The sequence below is a fragment of the Stenella coeruleoalba genome, assembly GCF_951394435.1.
Source record: "Stenella coeruleoalba genome assembly, chromosome: 12".
NCBI lineage: Eukaryota > Metazoa > Chordata > Mammalia > Artiodactyla > Delphinidae > Stenella > Stenella coeruleoalba.
In genome coordinates, this window is record NC_137158.1 from 82,578,855 (window position 1) to 82,585,521 (window position 6,667).

At 50.7% G+C, this 6,667-nt stretch overlaps 1 long non-coding RNA gene across 1 annotated transcript; it reads left to right on the forward strand.

Annotated features, from left to right (window-relative positions):
- The first annotated feature begins 1,990 nt into the window (after positions 1 to 1,990).
- Positions 1,991 to 3,763, forward strand: LOC307195336. Its single transcript, XR_013830807.1, has 3 exons — positions 1,991 to 2,128; positions 3,148 to 3,206; positions 3,466 to 3,763. It is a non-coding gene; the product is annotated as an uncharacterized lncRNA (long non-coding RNA).
- Positions 3,764 to 6,667: the final 2,904 nt, after the last annotated feature.

Sequence of the window (6,667 nt, forward strand, 5' to 3'; positions counted from 1 at the left end):
ATAAATAAATATTTTAAAAAATAATAAAAGGAATGAAGTTCTGACACATGCTACAACATGGATGACCCTTGAAGACGTCGTGCTAAGGTGGACATTGTGTGGACACAGAAGGACAAATACTCTATGATTCCACTTATATGAGGCCCCTAGAGCAGTTAAACCCATAGAGACAGAAAGTAGAAGGGTGGTTGCCAGCGCCTGGGGAAAAGGGCAAGTGGGGAGTCTTTGTGTAATGGGCAGAGTTTCAGTTTGGGAAGATGGAAAACGTCCTGGAGATGGAACGTGGTGATGGTTGCACAACAACATGAATGTACTTAATGTCAGTGACCTGTGCACTTAAAGACGGTTAAAATGGTAAATTTCATGTTATCTGTATTTTAACACAAAAAATACAAAAAAAGATGTCCTCCACAGGGAAGGTTTTGTGTATCAGGGTCTGTCTGATAGTGAGACTTGAACCCTACATCAAATTAGATTTCCTAAGTCAAGTTGGCCCTTAGAAACTGGTTGCAGGAGGATGTGTATGGGGCCATCTTTGCGGTAAGGACCGGCCGTGGTCCCCTCACGTAACTGCTCACTGGAACCAAAACGGACGCAGACGGTCTGAGATGCGGTTGTCTTAGCTAACTATTATTTCGGGATTCAGCATGGACTGAGCTGCAGCACCGAAGCTATGGATGTCCATTCCTGCAGGTCCGTGTGTAGATCGCTGACTGTCCTCCTCAGGAAAGGCGTGAGAACATTTGGGACTCAAAGAGGTCAGCAGATATTCCTGCTGGAAGTCTGGTAAGGATTCATGGCTGAGAGCCCCCATCCCCAAAGCTGAGAACTCTGTGGAACTAGGCAGCTCTGTCCCACTTCAGCCAGGGCAGGAGATGGGGGCGGATGCAGGGGGGATGGCCCTGAGCTGAGGGTGTTAGTAAAGCTTTTGTCTCCGGGAACCTCAACACTTTACTGCGAACTAGAGTAGAATAGAAGGGCTTCAGAGCCGTGTTCCAGGGTGGTTTTTCCTCCTGATAAATGTGCATGGTTCTGGAGGCATCAAACTATGATTGTGGACTTCCGGAAGGCACGCTCCTGGTTCAAGCTGGCAGGATGTGGTGATTGTATTTGAGCACCTTGAGCTTGCTGTATCCAGAGGGGGACAATTGACCCCAGGGACATTTGGGTGTAGACTCTTCAAGACAGCACGTCACAGGTATTAATGTGTCCAAGCCTCTTCTCCTAGGAACTCCAGAGCACAAGCCTGGGTATGCATTGGTACGTCTGCCCCGGTCACGCATCATGCACAAGTCGGATCCCCCCTGGGCCAGGATCCCAACATTTCAGGGTAAGAATCCTCCTGCTAGAATCCTCTCACATGGGGTGATGCACACGGCATGGACCTCAGCTGGGGAAGGGCAGAAATCCAGAACTGTCCAGCAACCACTCCCAAGGGGGCCTCAACTAGGGAGATTCAAGTAAACTTCCTAAAGATGTTGGACTATTGCTTGTCCATAACATCCGTAGCAGTGATGCCACAGACGTCTCAGGTTGGGGGATGGGGGGAACCTAGGCTGCCCGTCTCTGCCTGGAAAGAGTCAAGACGCAGGAAACCTCATCCAATGGCAGCTAATTTTAGGGACAAGAACTGCGTGAGTAGCTGCTGCCGCGTCCTGGAGCTGCTCAGATGGGAATAGGCAACAGCTGGGGGCTGTCGGGGGACAGAGTGCTGCTGGGGACCCAGGGGCTACAGTATAGGAGCAAGACGGTTAACTGCTGAAGCCCCTCTGTGTCCTGTCCTGGGACAGTTTAGGGCCTTATCCTAATTGGTTACTGTTGTGAGCTGAATTGTGTCGCCCCCAATTCAGGTGTTGAAGCCCTACCCCCAGCACTTCAGGATGTGACTGTATTTGGAGACAAGTTCTTTAAAGAGGTGATTAAGTTAGAATGAGGTCCTTGGGGTGGGCCCTAATCCAAGATGACTGGTGTTCTTATAAGAAGAGGAGATTAGGACACAGACACACACAGAGGGACGTGAGGACACAGAGAGAAGACGGCCGTCTACACGCCAAGGAGAGAGGTCTCAGGAGGAACCGACCCTGCCGACACCTTGACCTCAGACCTCCAGCCTCCAAGACTGTGAGAAGTAAGTTTCTGTTGTCCCAGCCCCCCAGTCTGTCGTATTTTGTTATGGCTGCCCTAGCAAATGAATATACCCATAAGTAGGGAAGGAGAATGAAAGATGGCAAGACGTCATAATCCACAGAAAAACCTGCTGCTCTTAGGGAGCGTCCTACCCTTGCTTCGGGACGTAGAGTCAGAGCACCTGCGGGCAGGAGGTAGGGCTAAGGGCCCTTCGGGGGGCAGGGGGGCGTGCAATAAGCCATCGTGCACCTTGGCTTATCTGCTGCCGCTGGGGAGTCAAGTGGAAGGGCCACAAGCAGCCCCTTGCTGGTCCATTTCTGGAGGCAGAGACTGGAGATAGAGTCCCAGCCCCTCTCTTGGGGGAACCCTGGGACCACGGGTTTTCTGATAATCCAACTTCTCACCATTGTGCCCTGAAGGCTCCTCCCCAGCCCCCAGCCCGCATTGCTCAGTACAATCATTGACTGAAGTTACGGGGGGAAACAAGAGGCTGCAGTCTGCCCAAGACAGAAAGATCAGGTGCCTATTTGCAGAGCAATTTTTCCGCTGACAGTGACTAGATAGACGGTAACAGGCTGGGAGGAAGAAGGACCATGCGGACCAAAGAGGTGGGGGCAGGCGCCGGATTACAGCAGGGGAGGGGAAAGCCACCTGGGCAGGACTCAGCCCTGAGCCGTCCCTCTCGGCTTCTTGTCCCCGAGCTCAGCTGTCGTCCATGGCACAGCGAGGCGCTTGTCCATCTGTGCCTGGGACGCTGCCCTGCTCTGCCAGCCCCTTGCCGCGTGGACAGCCTTCGGTTCCGCAATCCTCCAGAGCAGAGTGGGACACTTGACATCTTTGGACTGATAAAGGCACGCAGGGAAAACCCTGATCCCAGCTTGGGGGGGACAAAATAGAGCCTCTCTGTGGCTGGTCAGGTGATACACGGACCACATATTTGCTATTACAAAGCCATCCACCAAAAATGCCCAGTGGGTAATATGCCTGAGTTTCCTACCCTCTCCCTCTTTCTCTTTTCAGGAAAGGCTCTTGAGCCTAGAATGTTCCTGTTCTAGAACTTTCTAGAACTTTCACCTCAGGTTACTCCTTTTACAATTCCAGGGTATCAGAACTATTTAAGGGATTGGAACGCAACTCAGATTAATGATAAAATTAACCTAGGTTGTGCTTGGCTTGACCTGTATCGATAGGTCTCTGCCCATCACCCCGACCTCTCCCCAGGGGTTTCAGGGATTCTCTGAGGGGTGGAAGTGCACGTCCCAGGGGTCACTCATTTTTGCCTTGTGCACAGAGGCCTCTGCTTTCTCCATCACCCACTGCTTTCCTCTCATCTCTTAGGGACCACTTCTGCGCCACCCATCTCGGGGCTCGGAGGGCGTCTGAAAGCCCACCTCTCTGACTCAGGGATGGTGACCAGAGGTGACCTAACACATCCTTGTCAGCAGAGCACAGGAAGAATGTTCAAAGGAAAATGTTGAAAATCCCTAATCTCATTTTGGCCAATAGCACAACCTCCTTCTCCTTCAGCACATTCTGCTAAGAACATGAGTTCAGTGGGCGTCCCCCCCACCTTGTTTCCCTGGCTCACCCTGGCATGGTGATCGGTCTGCGGAAATGAGGAAGGAGCAAACACTGAAAGCACAAGGTCAAGGTCTTGGAGAACCACACACCTAGCGGTCAAGTCGGATGGAATGGGAGTTGACTGTACTTTCCTCTTTACCCAGAACGGTGATTAAAGTTGGGACAAATTAAGGTTGGTTTTAGTTATTTTGCCTAATTTACACTGTTGTAGGCTGGACGTTTTCATTTTTGTCTGATACGATTTTTATAACCAAGCATAGGGCCGCTGGGTAGGTCTAAAGGAGCCATGGCTGCCAGAAATATTTAACTATTGTTTTCTCGGCCGCGGACGCTGAGCGTCCTTCATTAGGGCAACGTATGGAGGTTGACTTACCGGTAATGAGCCTGTCGCACGTGTTATTTTCAGACAACTGGAGCAAAGCTAGTGGGATGCACTTTCACCTTTGTTACTTGCCACCTAAATCACCTAGCAAGGACACAGTAGGCCACGATAGGGCACTCTGGTTTTAAAAAGAGAGTAGCAAGTCCCTCTAAAACACGGCAGGAGTGATGACCGAGGACCCTCTCATACCCTAAACAGATGGAAGTCAGCAGCATGATATCGTGATATATTCCGAAGGGTTTGCTAGGTGCTAGTTGTGATGAACGGAGACAGATTAGTCCAGCAAAGTGTCATCCGAGGGCTTAGGAGTTTCACTCTCAGTTACGTGAAGCCGGGTATTTGTCAAGCCATCTAGCAGTGTTCAGCCCCTGGTGTTCTCAGGAAGTGTACATGTGGTTCCTTCCCCAGATGACGTGCTGTCCAGCTGGGGAAATTAGACTAATACTCAAGAAACAACTAATAAACCACCAATACTTAAAATTGTGGTCCCAACTTTACACATAATTGGTTTATTCAAGTAACTCTTTTTCTCAAATGAGAAAGGCGTGGCCTCTGCCTTGAGGAGCTAAGTGTTTGGGGGAAAACAGACACATAAACAAGTGCCTCTATAAAATAATTGAGTAGGTGCTGTCACAGAAGTTAGAGAACTCTTCTGCGTGGGTCCAGAGTCACAGCTATTTAGGTTCGCTACTTGTGGTAGTCCCAACATTTAAGTTTCTGTCATTTGAAGGTGACTGATTTTTTCAGTCTCCTTGAGGAAACTGTAGGTAGAAAAACATTGTTTGCCAAAATCCACAGTCATTGGCAGAAAAAGGACAATGAACACAAGTTTAATGTGCCCAAATCTGACCTCTGACTACATTTGTTATTTCTAACATTCTTCTTTTAAGCCATGTGGGGCATTTGCAAAGGCAGATCAAAGATGTGTCTTCAGGCTTCCTAGCAGGGACAGAAAACCCCCCAGTTATACTCTTTATTGTGTTCTATTGACATAAACAAAGTGGCTGCTTCTCAGAAGAAACTCAGCTGCTCCTGACGCGGGAATCTCCAACAGGAGGCTCTGGAGGTACGGCGGGAAGGGTGCTCGCCAGTTCCTACACGAACACGGTTTTGATCCTTTTATGTCTCTTTTCTTATAGAGCCTCTAAATGCTGGCTGATGAATATCTCCAAAGGGTAATTTAGAAATTGCAGTTTTATGAAGGGCCGAGACAATGCTGGCCAAGAATGCAGGGCTGAGCCCAGGGTAATATTTAGAACATCCTGAGTGATGGACAGATTCCGTGTCCCAAGGCAATGCTCCAGAAATACTCTTTCTCACAAGTGGATTTTTTCATGGTGTTTGGACAAGAGAGAGCACACGATTACGATCTAGGTAAGGAGTCTAGAGGGCAAAGCGTCTGTGCTGCCGATTTGGTGCTGACTCAGAGCAGGAGACGGTCCATCTATTACCGTTAAGGAAACTGCCCGGTGCTGGGTCTACACGGGTGACCGCCGCACCGTGAGTGTCCCCGCTGCCCCTCGGTGCTGAGAGCCAACTTGATTGAGGACAGCTCACCCCATTGTGGGTCACTTTATATTCTCCCTGCAAAGGTGCTGGGCAGGAAGAGTCTTTCTGGAACATTCCAAATACCGAGGGAAGGTCCGGGGAGGCTCGGGGCTGGGGACCTAGCCTCCCACAGCTGGGTCCAATCTGGGTTCAGGCCCCTCCCAAGGTCCACCCGGGAGGGCTGCTTCCACAGATTCCTGTGGGGCTGCTTCCCCCCATGCAGCACCTGCTATAGACTCTGCTCCACGGTGTTCTCACGGGCCCTGCCACGCTGTCCTGTCTGGTTGGAGGAAAACAAAGGGCAGGGAGTAGAAAATGCATTTCTCTTTAAGATTTGACGTTTTAGAAACGCGCCCTGAAAGTACAGATCCTTACTTGGGAGAGACCCAACCGATGCGGGGCCAGGGTAGGCGAGGAGATGCAGGGCGAAGCGTCCCCGAGGCTGATGGGATTCAGGTCAGAGCTCTGTTCTCAGGGCTTTATCTTGGACTTTTATCTGGCCAGTGAGATCTGAAGTCCCTTTTGCAGGACTGCAGGACAGAGGGCGGGGCCAGCCCTGCTCTGAGACCCTGTCAATCAAATGGATGGGACAAAGCTTCACTCACCACTCCAGTCAAGCTCGCTCCAAATTTCTAGCAGACCTGAAGCTGTTCTGAGGCCAAATGGTGAACCAAGACAATTGCTGCTAAGTGACTTGCCCACCGTTTCGAGGACCTGCCGTCTCCAGCCCTGACTCTGAGTTCTGTCCTTTTCCTACGGGCCTGAGCGCCCGCAACTGCCCCACCGTTGCCCTTCTCTCAGTCTGAGCGGCCTACCCCCTTGCTATGCTAACTCCGTTTTTCTAACACTGAGGGGAGCGCTGGGCTTTTGGGAAGCACTTGATGGCTGTCTCCTCATAACCAAGGGCTCAATGTCTAGGGTAAAGTAGAGGTCCTTCCACATGAGGAGAACATTCTAGGACGTGACGAATTCACTGGGTGTCCGTGGGGTTAACCCTGAGCAAAGCATACGTGGCCTTGAGAGGGTTTA